Below are 25532 nucleotides of genomic sequence, written 5' to 3'. Positions count from 1 at the left end.
CAGCTCCTTCTATCACCAATTGATATTCTGTCTTCTGTACAAGTGCAGAGTGAGCTCACTATTCCACTTAATTTCATTGATTTTATTATGATTAGGCTTGTTCATTTTTTAGAACTGATTATGCTATAGAGAGGGGAGAAAGAGTGTGTTCTGAATGAGATTTCTTTTTATAAAGCAAGAGTTTAACTCATTAAAATCTCTATTTGGGGGAAAGAGGTAAATTTGTTGTTTTTATATTTGTTTAATTAAACCACATTTTAAAAAAGTTCTGAAGTTGAGAACTTGCCAAAACATTCAGCATTTTAGCTATGTAAAGTTGACAAAACTGTACCACATGACATGCAATTTCCTCATTTTGTAGGATGAGTTGTTTGGATTATAATTATAGAGTTCCACAACCCACACTTTCTTCTGTTGACCCAGGAATACCTCACTCAGCTTACTCATATTTGATAGATCGCAGAGTGAATTTCTTACCCCAACATTAGTGTTCCACAGGAGTTTAACTGTAGTTAGCGACTTTCATTCAGCGCTCTTTTCACCATCTTATAGTAACGGGGTGGATGAGAAGGAGGGGGAAGCAAAGCTTTGACAGATGGTACTCAGCGTTTGACTCCTGCTGAGCTCAGCAGGACCTGTGGTTTCCAAGGTTAGGGCTGTCAAAATGGCTCTGTCTATCAAGTGAATAACAAAGTGTAGACTGCCCGTCTGTTTCCTATACAAAACTTAGATTTCATGTGCCATCACTGTCGGTCTTTCTGCTGATTTAATAACTTGCAAGGAGAAGAACTGAGAGTTCTGATGCAGACTCACTATTTAAGAAACTACTTGGAAAGGGAATTCTCAAGGGCTGAAAGAGGTAGGCTCAGATCCCATTTCTTTCTCTTTAGTTTCTAAGATTTCACAGCTTGAAAAGGATTCAAAAGCCACCAAAGGTTCACTTTTGGCTAAAAGCTAAATGTGAAACTTTCAAAAGGGACTTAATGACGACTCCTTCTCAAAAGGGCAAAATGTTGTTATTAAGAATCCTTGGGGTGGTCATTCAACTGGAAATACTGACAATGAAAAGGAAAGTGTTTCTATTTGAAATACATTGATGTGTTTAGATGTGTTAGAGCTCGTTTTTCCCCTTTCATAGCTCTTAATATTAACACCGCCCTCTCCCTTTCTTTACCTATGTTGAAAGTCTTCAGATGATCAGAGAAGTGTCTGATGCTGAAACAGAGAAAACTGAGTCATGTCACCAAAACTTGCCTTTTGCCTTGTGCGGTTACAGCTATTTTTCTTGGTAAGTCTGTTTTGTTTTGTTTTTTAATGCACATTTTGTGATTTCAAGATTGTAATTGACCTCCCGGGATTCTAATAAAAGGCCTTTTGGTGGATTCATAAACTCAGGCTTTTTATTAAGATGATGCTAAAATTAGGATAGTGGCAATGCCCCCAATTAAGCTACTAATTATATTTCAATGTTTAACTTGTAATATAACATTTAAAGCAAAAACTCCTGATTGTTATGTCAAAAAAAAAAACAAACTAAAATTAAAATGTGGCCATTTGAAAGGGAGAGAGTTGGCCACACTTTGAGCTTAGCCTGTTACTAAGCACATACGTTGCAATGTTGGACAAGCTGATAAAAGTACCTATCCTGTCTGTTTTTTGATGCTGGCGTGAGAAGACAGGTCCACTCATGTGGCGATTGCTCCCCGCAGCATGGCTAAGAGGAGACATTCTTGCTGTCCCCGTTCTTCAGCTGTTGTCTCACTATAGCTGAAGAATTTTCCTCTTCGAATACTTAGTTTATATAAGCCCCATGGCGATAATGGGAAGGTTATTTGAAAGGACGACTATTTGTTATTATTCCCAGTGTAGTTAGTTACTTTGAAGGGTTTTTTTTTTAAGTTTTGAAGTTTTTACCTTCTTTTAAAACTTTTGAAAAAAAATTCCAACCTAGCAGTCTCCTCTCTGAGACACTACATAGCAGATATTCAGTAAATGTTACTAAATTGAAATAAATAGGATATTAAATTTTGAAAAAGAAGAATTCTGGAATTGAAAGAAAAGGGTACTTTTCCATCAGATTATTATAAGAAATTATCAAATGCCAATTGAGTGTGAACTCTTTTCCAGGGTGCTTTTTACCTTGGAAATGTGTGATGCTTTTCATCATCTCTGTAGACAAGAATGATAATTAAACAGAAATTTGAAAAAAGAAAAGTACTAAATCAAGATCAAATTGTCTTCTCTCTTTTTCATTCTCTACCTCTTTGCTTGCTTTGTTCCATAAAGAAGTTCTAGCCTTCTTTCTAACAGGCTACGCGATCTCCCCAAAGGAGTTTTTGTTAACGGTAGACTTGTTGAATCATACTTGCTTTTCATGTGTTTGCATTTTTTGAAGTCTCTGCGGGGTTTCTTCATGTGTCTCAGGGGGAACTATGCTTGTGTAATTTCATTTGAATTTATAAACAATAAGGCCCTGGAAATTAAGTCCATGCTTGGCAGAAAGTCAGCAATCTTAGAGAAAGGAAACAGAACTCAAACAGACATGATGTTTGAGAACTGATATCGTACCCTTACCCACCCATCAAAACCACTTGGGTTCTAACCCACAGCACTGGCCCACGACTCTGGGGCCAAGAAGTCAAAACGTGCATTAATTAAGGAACTGCAAAGCTCTAATTACCTAGACCCTTCAGTTATTTCTATTTCACTTTTAAAAGTTTTTAATTGTGGTAAAATACACATAGCCTAAAATTTACCACCTAAACCCTTTTAAACATACAGGTCGGTTGTGTTACATACATTCCTAACATCGGACAGCCAGTCTCCAGAACTCTTTTCATCTTGCAAGACTGAAACTCCGAACTCATTACACAACCTCCCACTGTCTCCCTCCCCATACCCTGTCAGCCACCATTCTACTTCTGTCTCTCTGAATTTGACTACCCTAGCTCTCCCATACAAGTGAAATCATGCAGTCTTTGCTTTTTTGTGACAGCTTATTTCACTTAGCATAATGTCCTCAAGCTTTATCCATGTTGTGATATGTGTCAGAATTTCCTTCTTTTTAAGGCTAAATAGTATTCCAGTATATGTACATATTGCATTTTATTTATCCATGCGTCCGCAGATGGGCACTTGGGTTGCTTCCACCTTTTGGCAATTGTAAATAATGCTGCTATGAACCCAGGGACACAAACTTCGGTTGTTTGAAAAGGTAATTATTGCATGGTACAGAGTAAACGAAGGTCGCAGCACATGCTGGAGAAAAAATAGCCTGAAATTACAATAATAAAAACAATATCCAATGTTTACCAGGTGCTCACTAAGTGGCAGGCACTGAGCCACGCCCATCAGTGGTATTAACTCTTTGAAAGATGTACTATCATTATCTTTATTCCATAGAACTGAAAACTGAAGCACAGGGTGGTTGGTTAACTAGTCCAAAGTCACTCAGCTAGCAAGTCACTGGGATGCAAATCTGAGAGATGGGAGGCAAAAGTCTGTCCACTTAGAGTAGGAAAGAAATCACAGTCAAACAATGAGGAACTCCTTGACCACTGCAAAGGGTATGGCCTGGCCAAAAGAGCACTCAAGTAGGAGCCAGAGAAAGCATTTCTATCACCACCACCTAACAAGACAGCTACTCTCTCTGGGCTCAGTGCTGTGAAAGGGAAGGTGAAAGGGGGTCCTGTAGTCTGCAGTTTCCAACAACCCTCCATTCCAAATGAGACTCACTATGTAATACTTTATTACTTGGAGTATTATTTCACCTACTAGTAGATAAGGATGTAATTTTATATTTTTAAACATGTGCTTAAGTCTCTAAGGTTTGATAATGAATAGTTTTCTGATTCTCATTCCACTATATCCAAGTTGTTCCTTGTACCCCTCTCACGAAACTAAAAAGTAAGAATACAGTGACAGGGTACCAACAGCAATGTATGAGGTTTGTCTTTCAGAGGGTCCCCAGGTGTGTCTACCCCAACAAAAGCAAAGTAGAGAACTGTGAACAGTGCTCATTTGATACATATTCACCTAATTAGGGTCATATAATCCCCAACAGCCTGCCACTGAGGGGAGAATCTGAATGAATCCACGTTTCCCTCTTCATGGTCAAAATTTATCCCTTCAACATGTCTCCAAAACAAAGACTGTATATAAGTATCTTCACCACCATAAGCAGTTCCATAGGCTCTTTTGGTTCTATGGTTATGAGTTTAGGTTATAGATCTTTCTGTGTTCATTTGCAGAGCACAACCCTAATTCTTGCTGTAGTGATTAAATCGGACCCAAGGAAACAAGGGAAAGGCATTTCTAAAGAAAAAAATTTAGAGCCTTGTAAAAATTCTAAGGTCCTAAAAAAGGGCACCTGAATGCCACTTTTCTAATTTTTTAAAAGTAGGTGCATGTTTGAAAACTCACGAAGAACACTTACTAGAAAAGGCCTTGCAAATCAGAAGCCTTGAGTTATTGGAATTCTGAGCAAATCAAGAAACAAATGCTTACTTAACCAAAGTCCACGTATTTCAGATAGAGTTCAGATGAGCAATCAATCAGATCTCCGTTTTTTAAGTGATATCTCCAGATAAAATACAATACTAACTTTTAAAAAATGTCATTTACTTGTAGCCAGAATTTACAACAGGGTTGGTGATTTCATTTTAAACAAAATTATTACAATGGAAGCATCCTCCATATTCCAATTCATGAATTGCTATTCGACAGACAGTAACTACCTACATTCATCCGTCAGCCAAGCTAGAGAATTCTGTTGATAATACTAACTATACCTCGCATGTGTGGTTTCAGAAGGTGCAAATTCTCTAAACCAGACAGAAGAGGGAGCTATCCATCTGGAAATTAACTGATCCTTTCAAATACATATCAAATAAATACAGAAGAAAATTCTAATATGATCTCAAGTCTTGTCTTGTTTGGTCTTGTATTTTATAGCAACACTATAAATTTTCTGGTACACAAAAACAAGAAAAAAACTACCAGCAAAGGCAAAAACATTGAACTAAATTAAGAAGAGGCAAAATATACAAAACATTAAAGGGCCAATTAAAAATAATCATATTTTATGATTTGATCTCATGGTTTATACCAAAATAGAGAGCTGAAACACATTCCCAAAAAGGCCACAACAATATTCTTCTGCCATACATGTTACTAGTATTTCCTCCTGATCATGAATGGAGCTCTCACTTTAAAATTGATAACATCTGGAAATAATGGCAAAATTGAAAACGGTTGGGCTGCATCTGTCTTGAAAATGCTATGTAATAAGATTTACTTAATATATTTGAAAGGGAAAAAATGTTTTGTTCCCCAATTTGTTGCAACATCTGAAAGTTCATGAGGTTATGACCCCTCTTTAAGAAATCATCTCCCACCACCTGCAAACACCCCAGGAAGAGCAGTTGGAAACAATAAAACACGTGCTAGTTAGCTGTTACCAAGGAAACGGTTCTGGTTCACCAATCTGAGCGCCTGCGCTTCCACAGGCTTTGTCCGAGGGAGACATACGCCAGCTGTTAGTGAATAGCCATTGTTATAGATCATCAGGAAATCACAGTCAGCAGGCAACCCAGCCCCACTGGAAATTTATTTCTCATATTTGTTCATCACCAGGGCAATCCCGCATCTTTAAAACATCCCCCTTAGGCTGGGTTAACTGAATAACACCCTATACCAGCAGGATCGTTTAAAGGAGGCCAGTTGCAAAATGGTCTTTTTGTGCAGCAAACAGGAATCTAACTTGGATTCCAATTGCATCACCCTCCTGCTCCCTTCACTTTCCACTGGGATTACAGAGCAAATATCTGAAGTCAGTACCCCTTGCTTTGATTGGCCATTTGGACACAGCTCCCCCTCCCCCACCCCAACAGCTTTCAGAGATCATTGGTTTGCCCCACGCTAATGAAGGACTCCGCGGAGGCAATCTGGAGCTGAGATGAAACTCTGGGTCTCCCCCTTACCAACACACATACTTCAACCAGAACAACACCACTTTTACCAATTTTATATTTTATTTTCTTTTGTAATTTATAAATTCATAGATTTTTCTTTGAAACAAGATGGTATCGCTTTTTTAAAGTTTAAAAGGGGATGAGCTGCAAATCCATCCAATCATCCGACTCATTTCAATAAAGAGATTTCTAAACTTCCGGTTTCCCACGTGGCACATAAGGAGCTTAGAGGTCACTATTTCATCTTAACGATAAGTAATAAGATGAATAAACTGAAAACTCATCTTGGATTCATCAGAGAAATGAGTTCACGGGATGAGACACTGCCCCCAAATTGGAGAGCCCAGCAAATGCGGAGAACCACAACTTACTAGCATAGAAACCCACGAGCAGAAACCTCCGCAGGAAGCTGCCGGGGGAGGAAAACCTGAACTGCAACGGGTGAATCACTGGAGGCTCAGTGTGAACAAGTCTGAGAATTAAAAACTCCAGTCGTAGAGGGGACCCCACACTTGTGAGTTTTACCTCTGGGAGCTCAGCCAGATCTTCACAGTGTATATCAGAGAAAAATATCCCCATGCTCCCAGCAAGGCAGGGGGAAGGAACTTCTCAAATACTCCAGAGCACTGTTTTTCTTAACAAGGCCTACCCTCACGTAAAATTATTTTACCGGAGGTCTAAGCAACTGGGATTTTATCAAAGCCCAGCTGAACTGCAGGAAGGGAAATACTCAGCTCCAGCTCCCTCTAGCCCACTGTCCCACATAACGTGCAGGAGTGAGCCCGCTGAAGAGCGCTGGTGAAGTTCACAGTCCAGGGAGACAGGCTCAGCAAATGACTGAGGCCGTTCGGTTCAGACTGCGGAACACAGTCTCTCTCCCCACACCTTACTGCCATATTACTAAAGGCCTATTTACCAGTTCCTTTTACCCAGTACATCATGCCTGCCATTCCACAGCAGCAACAAAAAATGGCAAAATACTAAAATACACAGTTTGAGGAGATGAAACAAACTTAAAAGTCAGATATAGCAATAATGTTGGAATTGTCCGACCAGGAATTAAAAAACAAAGAAGCAAATAATCTATGATAAGGGCTTTACTGGAAAAAACAGACAACATGCAAGAACATATGGGTAATGTAAGTAGAGAGATGGAAATTTTAAGAAAAAAAATTAAGAAGAAATACTAGAGTTAAAAAAAACCACTATAGCCTTTGCTGGGTTCATTAGTGACTGGCCACAGCAGAGGAAAGCATCTCTGAGCTTGAAGGCATGACAATAGAGATTTCCAAAAATGAAAAGCAAAGAGGAAAATGACTGAAAAGATAAACAGAACAGAATATCCAAGAACTGTGGGATAACTACAAAAAGTATAACGTACATGCAATAGGAATACCAGATGTAGAAGAAAGAAAAGAATAAAAGCAATATTTGAATCAATAATGGAGTATTTCTCTAAAATTAATGTCAGACATTCCACCACAAAACCAGAAGCTTAGAGAATACCAGCAGGATAAATGAAAGACAAAAAACTATACCTAGGCATATCATATTCAAAATTCAGAAAATCAATTAGAAGAATATCTCCAAAAAGGAAGGAAAAAACTTCCTTACCTGTAAAGAAGCAAGGATAATAATTACATTAGGCTTGTTCTCAGAAACCATACATGCAAGAAGAGAGTGGAGTAAAATGTTTAAAGTGTCGTGAGGAAAAAAAAAACCTTAGAATTCTGTACCTGTAAAATTATCCTTCCTTCAGCCATTAAGGAGAAATAAGATTTCCTCAGACAAAAATATTGAGGAAATTTACTGCAAACAAACTGCTTTTGTTTCCAAGAGATGTTAAAACTTCTTCAGAGAAAAGGATATTACCATATGTGTAAGATGGAAACTTGGATCTAAATAAAGAAAAGGAGAGCACCAGAAAATGGATAAGTGAAATTAAAATAAAAATTTTATTTTTTCTTAATTAACCTAAAAGATAACAGTTGTTCAACATAATAACAGCAACAATGTATTAAATTGTATATGCTTATGTGTGATATATATATGTGTGTGTCTTATATAGGGATATACTATTATGTATGTTTATGTATAAGTGAAATGAATTACAACAATGATATAAGGGATAGCATGGAGGAATTAGGTATATTTTGTAATTATAAAGTACTTATATTACCTTAAGATAGCACAGTATTATTTAAAAGTAGACTTGAATTGGTTGTAAATATACATTGCAAACCCTAGGGGAACCATAAAAAGAGTTTTAAAAGAAGTATAATTGATATACTAATAAAGGAGAGAAAATGGATCATACACGATACTCAATTAAAACTACAAAGAGCAGGAAAAGAGTAGAAGAAAAAATAGGAACCAAAAAGGGCAAGAAATAAAAAGAAAACAATAGCAAATATGGTAGATATTATTCCAACTATACAGATAACGACTTTAAATATAAATAGTTTAAATACATCAATTAAAAGACAGACTATCAGAGCGTATCATAAATAAGACCCAAATATATATTGTCTACAAGAAATTCACTTTAAATATAGAAATACATATAGATTAAAAGTAAAAGGATGGAGAAAGATATATACCATGCCAACACCAATTAAAAGAAAGCAGGAGTAGTTATTTTAATTTTAGACAGAGTGGACTTCAGAGCAAAGAAAGTTATCATGGGTAAAGTGGGACAAAGGGGTGAAGTCATAACAATCCTTAATTTCTATACATCTAACAACAAAGCATTAAAATACACGAGGGAAAATCTAATAGAAATGCAAGGAGAAAATAGAGCTCTACACTATTGTAGTTGGAGACATCAATGCTCTATAAGAAAGGGAGAGATTCAGCAGCCAGAATCAGTAAGCATAGTTGAACACAACATCACCACCAATCAACTGTAAATAATTGACATCTGAATACCACTTCATCCAAAAACAGCAAATCACACATTCTTCTCAAGCTCACATGGATTATTCACCAAGGTAGACCACATTGTGGGCCATAAAACACATCTTATCAAACATAAAGTAATAGAAATGTACTCTTGGACCACAATGGAATTAAACTAGAAATCAATAACAGAAAGATAATTGGAAAAATCACAAAATACATGGAGATGAAATAACATATTTCTTAATAACACATGGGCCAAAGAAGAAATCTCACAAGAAATCTAAAAATATTTTGAACTTAAAATGAAAATACAACTTACCAAAACTTTTAGGAGGCAGTGAAAGCAGTGCTTAGAGCATTGAATGCATATTCAGTTGACCCTTGAACAACAGGGGGCTCAGGGTGCTAACCCCAGCCTAAACAATTGAAAATCCAAGTGTAGCCTAAGTTGGCCCTTCACATATGGGAATTCCCAACCTCAAGTCAAAAATTAAGTTGCCCCTTGAATAACCCACGCTTGAACAGTGTGGGACAGTTCAAACCCATGTTGTGCAAGAGTCAACTGTATTAGCAAAGAAATTCCAAAACCAGTCATCTCAGCTTCCACCATAGGAAACTAGATAAAGAAAAATAAATCCAAAGTAAGCAGGAAAAAGAAAAGAAATAAAAATTAGAGCAGAAATCAATGAAATTGAAAACAGGAACTCAATACAGAAAATCAACAAAACCAAAAAGCTGGTTCATTGAAAATATCAATAAAATCAACAAGCCTCTAGTGAGACTTGTGAACAAAAAAAGAAGACACAAATTACTAATAACAGAAATGACAGGAAGGACATCATTACAGATCCAAAGGAATGTTTTTAACAACTCCATGCCCACAAATTGGATAGCTCAGACAAAATGGACTTAACTTCCAAAACTTAAAAAAGAGGAAATAGATAACCTGAATGACCTATAACTATTAAAGAAATTAAATCAGTAATTAAAAACTTTCCAAACAGGATGCACCAGACATTGACAGGTTCACTGGTAAATTCTACAGAACATCTAAGGAAGGAATTATACCAATTCTCTACAATCTCTTCCAGAAAATAGAAGAAGGAATACTTTCTAACTTATTCCACAAGGTCAGCATTATCCTAATACCAAAAGCAGACAAAGACTCACAAGAAAATAAAACAATAAACCAATATCTCTCATGAACACAGATGCTAAAATAGTCATCAAAACATCAGCAAATTGAATGAACAATGTATAAAAAGAATTAAACACGATAATCACTGAGATTTACCCCAGGAATTCAAGGCTGGTTCAACATTCAAAACATCAATTAATGTCATTCATCACATCAACAGACTAAGGGGGGAAATCACATGATCATATCAGTTGATGCAGAAAAACATTTGAAAGAATTTAATAGTTACTCATGATAAAAAAACACTTAGCAAACAGGAATAGAGAGGAACTCCCCCAACTCTATTAAAAAATCTACAGCTAATATCATGCGTATTGATGAGAAACTTGAAGCTTTCCTTCTAAGATCAGACACAAGGCAAAGATGTCCCCTCTCACCACTCGTTGGAGTGTTGTGCGGTAAGACAAGGAGAGGAAATGAAAGTCTACAGAGGAGGGGAGAAATAAAGCTGCCTTTGTTTTCACATTCCCTGACTGTCTATGTGGGCAGCCTGGAAGAACAAACAAAATAACCTTTGGAACTAATAAGCAATAATAGCAAGGTTGAAGGATACTAGGTTAACATGCAAAAGTCAATCACTTTCCTATATACCAGCAATGACCAAGTGGAATTTGAAATTAAAAACACATTGCCACTTACAATAAAATCCCAAACAGTGAAATACTTAAGTATAAATCAACAAAAGACATACAAGATCTATATGGGGAAAACTAAAAAGCTCTGATGAAAGAGATCTAGATAGAACTAAATAAATGGAGAGATGTTCCATGTTCCAGGATAAAAAGACTCAATATTGTCAAGATTTTAGTTCTTACCAACTTGATCTACAGATTTAATGTAATCCCAATCAAAATCCCAGCAAGTTATTTCATGGATATTGACAGATTCTAAAGTTTATCTGTAAAGGCAAAATACCCAAAATAGCCAAATCAATATTGAAGAAGAACAAAGTCAGCGGACTAACACTACTCAACTTTGACTTACCATTAAGCTACAGTAATGAAGACAGGTGGTACTGATGAAAGAAAAGACAAAGAGAAAAATGGAATGAAACACAGAGCCCATAAATAGATCCACATAAATATAGTCAACTGATCTTTAACAAAGAAGCAAAGGCAATACAATAGAGCAAAAATAGTCATTTGCACAACTGATGCTGGAATTCAACATCCACATGAAACAAATAATCTATATACAAACCTACACCCCTCACAAAAACTAACTGAAAATGAATCACAGATGTAAATGTAAAATATACAAATATAAAAACTCCTACAAGGTAACAGGAGAAAGCCTAGATGACTTTGGCTATGACTTTTAAGACACAATACCAAAAGTACAATCCATGAAATAAATAAGTGAGCTCCATTAAAATTAAAAACCTCTGCTCTTTAAAAGATAATGTCAAAAGAATAAGAAGACAAGCCACAGACCAGGAGAAAATACTTGCAAAAGACACATCTGATAAAGCTCCGATAACCAAAATATGCAAAGAACTCCTAAAACTCAACAATAAGAAAATGTCTGGATTTCAAAGAATGCACTGGTTTTAATCTCATCAAAGACACTTCACCAAAGAAGAGATACAGATGGCAAGTAAGCATATGAAAATATATTCAACATCATATGACATTAGGGAGTTGCATATTAAAACAATGGGAGGCCACTACACATCTATTAAAATGACCACAATCCAAAACACTGACAACCCTAAATGCTGGCAAAGATTTATAGCAACCCAAATTCTTGCTCATTGCTGGAGGGAATGCAAAATGTACATCTACTTGGGAAGACAGTTTAGCAATTTCTTAGAAAACTGACTATGCTCCTACCATATAATCCAGCAATCATGCTCTTTGATATTTACCAAAATAAATCAAAAGGTTCTGTTCATACAAAATCCTGCACATGGTTATAGCAGCTTTATTCATAATTGCCAAAACTTGGAAGCAATCACGATTTATCCATTTATATACATTTATCAGTAGATAAATGGATAAATAAACTGTGGTACCTCCAGACAGTGGAATATTATCCAGTGCCAGAAAAAAATGAGTTAAGCTATGAACAAACATGTTAATGCACATTACTAAATGAAAGAAGCCAATCTGAAAAGGCAGTAATACTGTATGGTTACAACCTTATGACTTTTTGGAAAAGACAAAATTATGAAAACAGTAAAAAGATCAGGGGTTGAGGAGGGATGGATGAGTAGGTGGAGGACAGACAATTTTTAGGGTAGTAAAACTTTTCTGTGTAATACCCCAATGGCAGATGCATGTCATCATATACTTGCCAAACCCATCCAACACTAAGAATAACCTGGACGTGAACTATGGACTTTGAGTGGTAATGATGTGCCAATGTAAGTTCATAGAATGTAACAAATGTATCACTATGATGCATGACGTCCATAGTGGGCGACATTGTGGGGATGTAGGAATAGGGAGTACAGCAGGTCCCTCCAACAACAGTGCTTCAATACAACGTGGATGAGATACATAGGAACTTAACTCTTGTTTACATCAATCAGCCTATGGTGAAATTGGTTTCCTTACACATTCTGCTTAAAGTCACAGAACCTGTCAACATCAAGTGCAGACTTACAGTACATGGAAACTCTCTACACTTTAATTCAATTTTGCTGTGAACCTACAACTTCTCCAAAAAAATAAAGTGTATTAATTTTTTTTAAATAGAGACTTCTAAAATTTACATCTTGGAAGTTCAGATTCAGGAGGTCTTGGTTGGAGCAAGAGAACCCACCTGTTCTATCAATTCCAAGATTATTCTGATGTGTGGCTAGGAGGGTCAGGAATGACTGGGCAGATCTCGGACTCCGGATCTTTCAAAATGTAACTGTACTGTTCAGTTTTTTAAGACCTTTCCTGTCTTCTGTGCAGTCTTATAAATTTATCTGTACTCATATGTTAATGTCAAATAATACTTATATATCAAATATTTGCAAATATTTATAAAGGAGTCTCTTTCTCTCTACACCAGCGATTTTCAACAGGTGTGCTGCAATAAAATTTTAAAACATGCAATGCCTAACTATTTAGTCAGGGGCACTGACCTCTCTTCCCTTAGATTGTCAAATTAAAAAAATGACAACAGCCAACACAGAATAGCCATCCAGCATGAATGAATCAAAATTATACCTATTTTTGTCAGATCAGCAAAAAACATACTTTTTGGTGTGCCACAGAATTTTAATAATTAGTTTATGTGTGTGCCATGAGGTAAAAAGGGTTGAAAGTCACTGCTGTACATAAGTGCTTCCACTAGCAAGAGCCCTGTACTACAGGCTGGCTGTCCACAAGAGCCTAGTCGTAGAACTAAAATGACAATGCTGTTCCAAAGCTCTGTTCCATTCATTCCTTCCCATGGAGCAAGGGAACAAACAAGGTATCAACAGTCAAGGACGTAGCAAATACGATTCCCTCAATCACTAGTTTAATTTTCCTTCAAAAGAACACATAATGCTATTAACACAGCCCTGCCTGCAAAGCACATATAAAACAACAATCACGATTGGAAAGGGGGAAATGAAAAATGGAATAAGAAGCCTTCATTTCTCCCATAACCAAAGTATACTAGTCCCACCCTTTGGAGTTTAGAGGAACGAAATGAGGATCATGGAGTTCCCAACACTAGCCCTTTTTTTCTGCGTAGCCCACAATGATGCAGCTGTCTATTTAAAAAGCAGTAAAAAGGATGAAAATGTTCTCCCTTGAAGCCCAGATGTTTCCTATCTTTCTAAGCTCCAATTATTTCAACACATTATTTAGCTCCACTCACATCAGATCAGGGCCACCTGTTATATCCTCCACACACTTATGAGAGATTTAATGCTAAGTTTGGATTTGTAGTACAGTCAGAATGCAATCGAGAGAATGCTTTTAAAGTCATCTTGCGGTCAAAGGATGTGTATATGGCAGATTAACAGATAATCAAGACACTGTATTGTGTAGTGTAAACATAATCAAACCTAATTTTGTTATTCATTATTACATAAATTTGGATATATTCCAGGACTAAAAAACTCCTCATCTGAAATAAGACTACATGCAAGAAAGGCATAATATAACACTGTAAGACTATAAGGAAATTATTTTTTAAAGTTCCATTACAATGTATTTTCTTCTTCTTTATGTTTTTAATCATCACCCAAGGACATTTTCCATTGCTTTTAGAGAGAGAGAGGAAGTGGGAGAGAGAGAGAGGGAGAGGGAGATGAAAAGGACGAGACAGAGAGGCATCAATATGAGAGAGAGAGAGAAGTATGGATGCCAGAGAAAATCATCGGTTGGCTGCCTCTCCGTAGACTAGGCTCCCAGACTGAGATCGAACCCACAACCTAGGCATGTGACCTGACTGCGAATCGAACCCACAAACTTTTGGTGTATGGGAAGATGCTCCAACCAACTGAGCCACACCCGCCGGGGCTCATTACAATGTATTTTCATATACGAATATTCTTCATTACCAGATGGGTTTTTCATATTTAAATACTTTGTTTTTATCTCTCTAAAATTAAATATATATCATTATTATTAAATGGTCACCACTATTAGCCATAGTTTATCATAGTCCCGTTATAAAATCTACTCTAAATAAGTGTTAAAATGTTCGGAGGTGTTTATGTTGATATCCATAAAGTTTATTTGTAAAATAAATTTCAGAAATCTTCTTGGTAATGCTTAAGGATTAGCAGATGTCAATTGTAGTATATTACCATTTAAAAACTAATCTAGAAATTTGCTAGGAAAAAATTAATTAAATTAAATATATATCAATAAAATGTGACTTCGATGTGTATATATTGCCATTCTAATGGTAAAAAAGCATTTGCAAAACAATAAATCCTAAGTAAATTAATGTCCATTCAGTAAATAAATGTTATTTACTGCACCTGTTATGTACCAGGAACTGTTCTCTGTGTTGGAATACACAAATAAGAAAATATACAAAGTCTTTGCTGTAGTCAAATGTTGAAAAAAATTTACAGTTAATGCTAGGGAAAAAATATGTTCTGGCAAATGAACAAAAAAAATCCAGTATACAGTTAATGATATCACAATACTCATGAATTAGACTATTCTTGAGCTTCTGAAATAAAGATGCTGATTTTTCATTATTCCAGCACATCAAATATTAGTGACAGGTGATGTTATATATCATAAGACAGCAACTAGGTAGAAGAGAGGCGCGTGGACAAGCACACCTCCTCACTCGTCTTTCTTGTGATTAGTTGGGCGTAACTGCAAAATAAGAGAGAAACTGAGAAACCCAATTGCAAAGTCTGACATTTAGATGAAATTGCTTGAAACTCAAGGATATTTATTTGAATTGACTAAAGCTTTCACCGTTCCAAATGAAATTGGTTGTGGTTTGGGGGAGTTTCACTTTTCCCATTTTTCCTTTATTGTCCATGGGATGGGTGGCAGAATTAGAGAATATCCATTCTTTGAGTCTCCTATCTGAACTCCAACTCTAACTCCTTTTTCCCATTCAGTCTTAACCTTCGATAAATAAGGTTTTAAAACTTAGCAGTCCTGGAAAGATCACTGCAGAAAGAAGACAGCGTTTTTCCATCTTAAACACAACTTCAAAGTGGCAGACTGGAAAATCTCTGCAGGCAAATGTGATGTCACTAAAGAAACCACACACTTACCCGTAGAGATTCTACAGTCTGACATCTTCCAGCATCGAGCCGTTTCATCAGCCATGCTTTTCTGCATGCAGTTCTTGGACTCGAAATAAATCTGGATTGGCCAAATAACCAAGCTATAGCTAATATAGTGAACGTCTAAACCCAGGTGACAGATGCACCTCCTAATGATTGAACCCTGCCAAATTAAATTGTAAAATACGAAGGTTAAAATGGCTAACAGCAGTTGTTATCCAAGGTGATCCCCATTTAGCATCATCAGCATCACCAGGGAACCTATTAGACATGCAGATTCTCACGCTCACCCCAGGTCTCCCGAATCAGAATCTCTGAGAATGAGCCCCAGCAATCTGTGTTTTAACAAGCTTCCCAGGTGATTCTGACTACACTCGCATTTAAGAGTCACTGATTTACAGAATACAAAAAATTATTGCTGGAACACAGAGCTCAGAGATCAGACAAAATAATATGTATTCTGAAAAACATTGCCTAGTATACATTACTTTTCTAAAGTGATTATCTTAATAATAAGCATAAAAATTAATAAGGAAATGAAACCTATTCCTTTAACTCTTACTTTGCCAAAGGATTTGCAGAGCTTTACTTATTTCCTCAGAAACAAAGAGTTAAGAAATCTAATTTAGGAGGAGAAAACGTTTTCATGTTTGGGAGGATTAAAAGGGCACTGACGTCATTCAAGTCATGAGCCATAATTCTTATTAGATTTTATTGCTACATTCTTCACACAGCTTTGGAAAGTTATTCCTAAGAGCACAAAATATGTACTGAGACTGCACACGGAGAAAGAAAATGCTCTCACAATGAAATTATTTTAGCCTGACCCAGTAATATTTGAAAAACTCACAACTTGTTCTCTATGTAACATATCATCTCAAAATAAGAGTTTATATAAATTTGTCTTTTTCAACACCTTTTATAATTTTCCCTCTTGACAGTTAAATTTGGAAATGAAAGGTCTCATTTCTGTATATAATACTAAAAATTCATTTTATTTTCCTCTCTGATATTATAAAAATTGCATGGATGGAGGGTTAAAAAATAAAAATTATTAAAAATTATAATTTAACTTGGCCTTCAGTGACAATGCATAAAATACACAATTAAGTTCTTCTATAGTAGTATCTGAAATGTTGGTATGCTTGTTAATTAATAACTTCTGGTAGCATGTTATAAATTCATCTTCAGTTTCATTCTTAATGAATTTATTTTTATTATTTCTGGACCACACCAATTTCCCATGATGTGATGGAAAAAAATTGTAACATTCATAAATTGAATTAGATCACACACAAAATGTCAACTCACTCAGATTATAATAATAAGATTTGGCTTCTTTGCTGAAAAGTGAGAGCTCCACTACGTCCAGATTCTGCAATGACAGTGCTAGAGATCAGCAAGATGTTTCAGAAACTTCAAACAACCTGAAGGAAGTATATTTACTCAGAAGAGCCTCTCTAAATATCAGGTTTCTTTGCTTTTATTGCAATTAAATCAAGTCAGTATTGATGCAATTGTTGACCAGAAGCTTCCACTGGCAGCCTTAAATCTTTTGATAATAACAAAAAAATTATTAACCAATATATGCAATTTGATATACAAAATCTTTCAAAACATGGACTTCATTGGAGGAAACAATAAAAAGTAATTGTAGCAATTTAGCATCCTCCCGGGAAGTAAGGGAGCTATAACTATCTGATAGCAACAACTAATAGCTACTACTGCATGAAACACTATATACACATTTATCTCATTTAGTCCTTGCACAAAACGGGTAAGGGAGGTATTACTAACAATTAGTTCCATTTTACGAATGAAGAGACTAAAGCTCAGAAATATATAAATAGGAAGGAAAGGCATTATCTGAGTCTGCTCAACTATACATCTGAGACAAAATGATATGGAGGAAGAAGCATGGAATATAGGAAACCTGTGTTTTGAATATTCAATTCCCTTACCCAAGACGCCCTGGGTCTCAATTTCCTCATCTTTAAACCAAGCAAAGATGTTTAGTTTCCTGTTTAATTGCCATGGCTGGGAAAGCACTCACCAGTGTTAAAGAACTGGGAAGATAGAGGATGCCATTATTAAGCTTGGGATGAAATGAGCAAGCTTTAGGGATGGCCTGGTCTTCTGTTATACCTTCCCCCTCCCCCCAAAAAAGAACCGCATTCACTGCTATGGAAAATGCAAGAGAGAGGACCCCGATGGAAGGATTAATTTGCCCCTGTCATTAGCCCCACCCAAGGACATGGGCCTTCTCTCTTTGTTCATCCTCCTTCCCAGGTCTAGCCATGCTCCTTTGTCCCAGCTTGGTGACCCCAAGGCCACTCGCTCTTCCTTGAAGCAGGCAAACGGGGTTTTCAATAAATGTGTAACTGAAGTACACCAATGCCCAAGGGCCTATGCCCAAGTGGAGCTTGGCAACCATGTGCCACACCTCAGCAAACTGAAATTCCTAAATGGACACACTCCTGACAGGCACTTCAGAAGCTCTGTCATTCACAGAATCGTAACATTTCAAATCTGCGAAGGAAGAGAGTGACTGCTTAAACAGGCTCGATTATTTATAGAGCAGTGACTGTATGCTGGGCATCATTGTACACACACTGTCCCATTGGATCCTCTCACAACCTTCTGTGAAGTGGGACTATTAATGGCCCCACTTTGCACGTGAGAAAACTGAAGCTGCTAGAGGTTTAATAAGGGTCTTGAACCAGATCTGTTTGATTCCAAAGTCCATCTTCTTAAACACCATCCAGTTTTAGGATCTAGAAGTTGAGTGATCTGTCACAGGTTATACAACTTGTTAGTGATAAACCTGAAAGGAGACCTCAGTTTTCCTTAAACCATATGACACTTATTTGTAATAATTTACTTGAATAGTCTACATTCCTGTAACAGCACCTTAAAGAATATTCAGTTTGTCATATAACCGAAATGGCTGACTCAAAAGCAAAACCGATAACTTATAATCTACTGGCTAGAGTGGACACCAAGGAAGAAAGGTTCATATAAATTCTGCATTTATTTATACTTTAACCTCCCCCCCACAACAAGTAAATGCTAAAATTGAACCTTTCTATAGCTGAGAACACAACAAACCATCACATTCATACATTCTTATAAAATAGGTGCCTCATCCTTTCCTAACTTCCGGGGCAACCTAAATATCAAGGCAAAACAAATCATTAATATATTTGTAGCACAGCAGGGACTATTTGGGGATTTTTGTAAAGCCAGGCTTGGATTAGCACTTAGAACAGGTAAAAGTTACCAAACTCATTACTCATGGTCATATTTACACATCACTTGTCTACTCTGTCTTCTGTAAAGTTTCAACTGAAGGGCCCATTAAGGATATTACAGCCTGTAAAAAGTAGATCATCTTTCCATTTGATAAATGGCTTTTAATTTTCTGTCTTCGTGGTCACCCACCATGGTGGCTGCTATGGAGAACTTCCTTCAGCTTACAAATGATTATCTGCAAAAGTAACATAGCACATAATGAAATCCAATCTAATAAAAGTTGTGGTTACTTGCTATGGTAAATTGTCATATTAATAACTTAAAAGAAAGTACAAAGGTACCTTTTCTGAGTGGCTGTAACTCACATTTGTTTTCCCTTCCCATACTCCTGTTCCTCACCTTTCCTCTCATTTTCTTTCCCTCCTTCTTCCCTCTCCCTCATCTCTGCAAAACTCAAAGCTGTGTTTGGTTGTGGAAGGGGAAGAGGTGAAAGGCAAAATAATTTCAACTAATGCATAAAACACATCACCAGTCATTCATATAGATTATTCTCTCTCCCTCAGGCCCCAACCAGGAGCTTCTGAAGAACAAAAACTCATTATTTTTGTGCGCAGGTTATTGCTTTAGGGAAACCAGGGATCTCCGTGTATTCTACAAAAAAGGTAACTTATCACCATTATTGTTACTGACAACTATTTGCAGAGCACACCACGGGCTTGGAACAGGGCCAAATGCTATATGTTCTTTAGGGTGCTAGGCAATGAAGACAAGGTATTCCTTTTTTAGTGGGGATTCCCCTCTGAACCTTAATTTTCAATGCCCTAATGGGTTTAGAAATGCATTAAATTATCCCTTTTTTCAGGATTTAATTATAATTTATTCATATTTTAATATCTCACTTTTACAGAATTTTAAGTGTTTTCTCCAACTCATTTTTTAGAACAAGCTCTCTTCTCTCACTTTATATAGAATACATCCTAACTGTCCACATTTGATTTCAAATATTTATATTAGAAGGACACAAATTAATTTAAGAAACTAATCATGTGAAAGCTATGTGTAGTATTTACAAAGATGGTAATGTTCTCTCTCTTGACATGGGTGGTGGTTACATGGGTGTGTTCACTTTGTGATAATTCACTAAGCTGTACACTTATGATTTGTGCATTTTTATGTAAGTGTACTTACCTCAATAAAATGATGTAAAAGTTTGTATTTATGGAGTCTCAACATCCCCTCCCCAAACACATGCAAACCCACAACAGAATAATTGATTTCAGGAGTGAATGTTTATTCTCCCTCTCCCAGAGCCCTTATTTCTTGTCCTAGGGACTTTCATTCTTCAACCTCAATCCTAAGAGATTGTTTTTAGAGCCTCCCTCTCATCAGATATTCTCTCTTTAGGCTACCCCTCCCCCCACCATGGGCTTTCTTCTATAGCATGGGGCCCTATCTTCTCTAATAGGTCCCAATCTTTTATTAATATCTCAAAAACAATGTAAAAGGTGTTTCCTTCCTTTTTTCTCACAGTACTATCTCTAGCTTCCCTTGCTGCTGCCCACAAAGCTTTAGGTGTCTTTTCACGGGTGTGGGCTAGGTAGCTTTCTCAGGTTCCTTTTCAAGAGAGGTTCATAGGATTAGAAAATGACTATGCCTCCTTCTCTCTCTCTCTCTCTCTCTCTCTCTCTCTCTCTTTGTCTCTCTTCCTCCTTCCCTTCCTTTCTCACTGTATTTCTGGAATTTATATTTCTAGAAAATGAGTCCCAAGTTGCTTAGTAACTGCATGAAAAATTACTGCTATTGAACATTTTTCCATTTTAGTTTGATATCTGTAAGACCCTTCTTAGTAGGGTTGTTGTCAAGCTGAAGTGAAATAATCTATATCAAGTACTTAGTACAAGGCTGGGCACATAGTAATCACTCTTTAAATAGCAGCTGTTATTATTATTAGCAGTAGTATGATTAGCTAAGTTCATCTGTTTGCCAATAGAATCCACTCAAAATTTTAACTTATGCAAATTATTATAATGTTGAGAGAATAATCAAATAGCAGCTATTATTTATTAAGTCTTCTATCTCAGGCATCATCAGCTACTTTGTACATCAATAGCCTATTTAAGCCCCTACCAGTCCCAGGAAATAGAAATTGGGATACCATTTTAAAGTGAGAAACCCACGCACTTGTAAGGGCTAAGCCATTTTGCTGGGTCACTAGTTAATTAAATGAACCATGGGGAGGCATTTTCTTCTGAGATAACCACCTTCTTGCAGGATGTGCGTCCTGCCAGACTGTGGCATGGCACTCTACCCCTCAGGAAGAAGCTGCTGGGCCCCCACTGGGCACTGTGAGAGTTACAGAAGAAATCTCAAACCGGGCCCTGCCTCCAAGAAGCTGACAGTGGGTAAGTCAGCCCTGTTGCAACCTTGCCCAACATTTTGTCATTAAGACTTAAAGTTTGCAAGCTTCAAGTACCTGATTATCTTCCACTGTTTTATGTTTGTTGCTTTTAGCATCTCCTCCATCATCCCAAACCAAGTATCTTCTTAAAAAACTGTGACAAACATACAGACTGAAGTTTATTCTCCAGCGCAAGAATCTTCAGAGGTCTGGGATTCTAGACCCGTTCTCCTAAAAATTTCCAGGATAAACTTTCCTCCTCTTGCTGCAGGTGTACTCACAAAAGAAGGTAGGTTTAAGCTGACTCGGCCGCTGTAAGGACAACCCCGTCGGCCATGATCGATGCTTTATGTCATGGGAACTACTTGGTGCTAAGTCTCTGATGTCTGTTGAGAAAATAATATTTCTCAAAATATTCTTTTATTTTAAGAAAGGGAATGTGGCGTAAACCAAGTTTTAGGGATTGTAAGTCAGTTACACACCAGCAACCTCTAATGACTGTTGTCATAGCGACTACTTCATGTATTTCTCTTTGGTTAATCATATCAATATTATTATCCAACCTGTTAATGGCTTTCCTTGAAAATGTTATTTATTCATGTACTTGGCTCTAGTTACAAAGGACGCACAATGTCTCTGGAAATAGAGCTGGCTTCTTTTTAAGGCTTTGGAAAAACTTGAACAGAGAAGGATAAAGCCTTTTTTATGGGAACCATCCTTTATATCAATTTCACTTCTGCTCTGTCACGAGTTGTGACTACCTAGTCAGGAATGTCTCCACCATTCAGAATGTGGAAAACATGCCATTGGGAAGCTCAGCTCAATGGCAGCCTGGCTTTGGCCTCAGGCTGGACACCACTAATGCACAGTATGACTCAGACTCCCTTCTTGGGACGCCTTATCTCTAGACACCACACTCCATGAATCCCTTTCTCTATTCGTAATCCTTGTAACCCTCATGCTCCTCTGTCTGACCTTCCCTTCCCACAAAAATTCAGAAAATATGCACTTAATAAACAAACAAACCCATTGACAAAGATAGATGCATCCAGGGCAGCTTTACCAAAATTCAGCTTCAAACTGGTATGTAACAAAATTCCAGCCAAAAGGCTCATTTGAAACTCCAGCCAACTATTTTATTGAAACCAATTCAAAGGCAAACATTTTCCGAATGCCTACAAAGCAACAAAAATAATAAATAATGTTTGGCTTTCACACCATGGGGGATTCAGAGTCCCAGTTCTGAAAGAACAGAAAGACAAGGTACAAGGAGGCAGACTTGACAAAAGTTACTGCGTGGAGAGTGACTCCCACTCTGAAATCAAAGACAGAAGTTTGTTCTGGGGAACCTTCAGGTCAACACCCCAACTGCTAAGAAATCAGGATATAGGGGACAGTTGTGTTAACTAGGTTCTCATAGGTCTTCTCACCCTCACCCACCTACCTTTTCAGTTGGCTTTTGTAGATTTGCTGTCTCTGTTTTGAGTTAATTTCCAAAAGGGGACTGCAAAAGACAAACATATGTGACAAAATTAGTACTATTCAAGTACCTGTGTGAGTTTAAATACCCAAAGATCTGAGATGTTTCAGAATTTAGACTTTAACTCTAAGAGAAGACATCATTTCTAAACAACATGTCTCAAATGATAGTGCTCATATCCATAAAGAGAAAACTGAATTATAAATATAGCTATATCAACTCAAGGCACCGTGTAGTTCTGAGAAACCATAAATGTCATGTAAACTCAAGCCCATAATGTAGAAACAGAGACACTTCTTGACCTATGCCTAGTATACCCAGGTACATGAATAAAAAAAAAAAAATCAGTAACTCAAGCTAGGTACAGAAGTAGATGTGAAAAACTTCTAGGAAGGAGAAAAATAATAAAGAAGACATAAGCATAAAAAATAAGAGTAGAATTTGGGTATCTTTTCTAAAATCTAGAGGTTGAAAATTTGAAGAAAAGGAAACATAATTGAATTAACCAAAGCAGATGGTAGTAAAATTAAAATTAGAGTGTATTAAGTATCTATCTGATTCTATACTAAGAAATATTATCATATTTAGTTCTTAACAATCTCATGCACAAGTATTAACAATGCAGAAACTGAGGGCCCAGTAAACAAAATAAGTTTGCTATAAAGCCCACAGCTAGTAAGTGGTAGAAACAAGAATCACATCATGTCTACCTTTCTCCAAAGCTCATGTGCTATGTCCACAGTCAAGTTTGCAGCAGGAAGGATAATCCTTCCAAATTTTCAGAAGGTACCTAGATAATTCAAGCTTTGAATAAGTAACACTGGTTTTCAGGGAAATACTACAAATTGCCACAATCTAGACAAATCCGATGGCCTGTTTTTGTTACATTCAAACACAAATCTATAGAAAGTCTCTAATAGAATCAAGATCACAAATGCATACATCACCATGTCCCCAAATATGACTGCAGAAACATCCTATTATGGATTTAGAAGTTTCTCTCCTTTGGCAAAATGCTGAAAATATTTATACAGATGTATAGATAATGTTAGAAATAGCTTACTCCTTGATGCTTCACTCCACTACTATTTTTTTCAGTTTATCTGGCCCATGCTGTCTAGCACAGTAGCATTGTTACCCAAACCACTTCATACCAGTTTCCTCCTTTTTCTTCTTAAATGCCCATCACACAACCCAGTGAGGTAGGCAAGGCAGCAAAGCAAGTGTCTATGCTCACCCCTCAGAGCCCCCCACTGCGGCCGTGGGCGTGGCACACCCCGTGTCTTGGTTCACCCACAGCTGTCTCATCTTCCCCATCAACACACAGTGTTTCCATTTTTTATCTTTTTCTACTGTTTCCAGTAGAGGGAAGAAGAACTACATCCTTTTTCTCCCTATCTCTTTATAATTACTTTTCAGTATTAAACCTTCTAGGGAGAAAGAAGAATCATATCTAAGGTTAAGAGAAAAGAAAAAATGAACCATCGTGCATTTGAGGTGGGGTTTGATTCATACTAACCCCCTGAGAGAAAAAGACATGAGAAACGACAAGCCTTTGTTGTTTTTTTTTTAATTAGGATGAAATCTATTTATTTTTGATCCTGAGCAATTTGACTCCAGAAATAAACTTAGAAGTATAGTTTAAATGTTAAATTCCAGTGAACGGACAGTTTTATTTTTCAAAAAGCAGCCTTTTACTTAGGAGCTTATATGGAAAACAAGATTATATCCACTAGTTCTTTCTCAATTGTTCTATAACTTTATATTTGCCTGAGTTTTTTTTTCATGAAAAGACATTTTTCTAACTCAGCAAATTATCACTAACCTAATTCAGTCAAGTCTCAGTTATTTAAGGACAAGTTATGAACTGGAATACATAATTCTTTGCATCAACAAATATTTGATTTAGTTCAAAAATTTTTATTAGTACTTATTAAATACCAGATGCTATGCTGAGAATTTAATAGCTGAGACTATAAAGACGAATAGACATGGTCCTTACATGTAGAAGTTCATGATCTAATGAGGGAAACAACATGTAAGCAAGAACATAGCATATGTATAACAGGTGCCAAAACAGAGGGAGTACAAGCTGAATAATCACAGAGAGGGGGGACTGAAGAGTGGACCTAGTATCTGATATTATCTTAGACTCAGCATGTGTGTCAGTCACACAGGTGTGTATGAGTGACTGTGCACATGTGTGTGTTAGAGGACGGAGAGAGGGGGCAGAAACCATTCCAAGTTTGAGCAAAGGCATAATGCAGCTCACTGGATTCTTGCAACTTCAAGTTAGCTAGAACGTACGATGTAGGGAAAGAAGTGGTCTAGTGTGAAATGAAGCTAGAAAGGCAGAGGAAATCCCTGGTAAAGTTCCAATCCTGGCCCCTAAACCAGACCTACTGAATGACAACCCAAACATGGGTCCTGGGGATCTGCATCTGTAACAAGTGCTCCTGGTGCTTCTCATGCTCAGTGAAGCTGAATCCCTGCAGCAGATGATGGAGAACCTCTGCAGGCATCTTCTCCTCTCTCCTTTCTTGATCTTTGTTCCTGCCACTGACTAGCCACACCCAGTGGACGGAAGGGGCGGAGACTCATGGCTCAATTCCACGTAGGTGTGAAAAAACAGCCTGAAGCAA

General features: G+C 37.0%; 1 long non-coding RNA gene across 1 annotated transcript in view; it reads left to right on the top strand.

Moving 5' to 3' along the window:
- LOC123478967 (uncharacterized) overlaps positions 1–21672 on the top strand; it is a 31187-nt gene extending 9515 nt beyond the window's left edge. Inside the window, exons 2-5 of the long non-coding RNA XR_008426981.1 lie at positions 1187–1288; positions 19576–19674; positions 21284–21414; positions 21524–21672. This is a non-coding gene — a long non-coding RNA (uncharacterized lncRNA). The remainder of the gene's footprint in view (positions 1–1186; positions 1289–19575; positions 19675–21283; positions 21415–21523) is intronic.
- Positions 21673–25532: the final 3860 nt, after the last annotated feature.

Source organism: Desmodus rotundus, chromosome 5 (genome assembly GCF_022682495.2).
Source record: "Desmodus rotundus isolate HL8 chromosome 5, HLdesRot8A.1, whole genome shotgun sequence".
NCBI lineage: Eukaryota > Metazoa > Chordata > Mammalia > Chiroptera > Phyllostomidae > Desmodus > Desmodus rotundus.
Note: the sequence above shows the minus strand (reverse complement) of the source record. Positions and strands in the feature narration are given on the sequence as shown.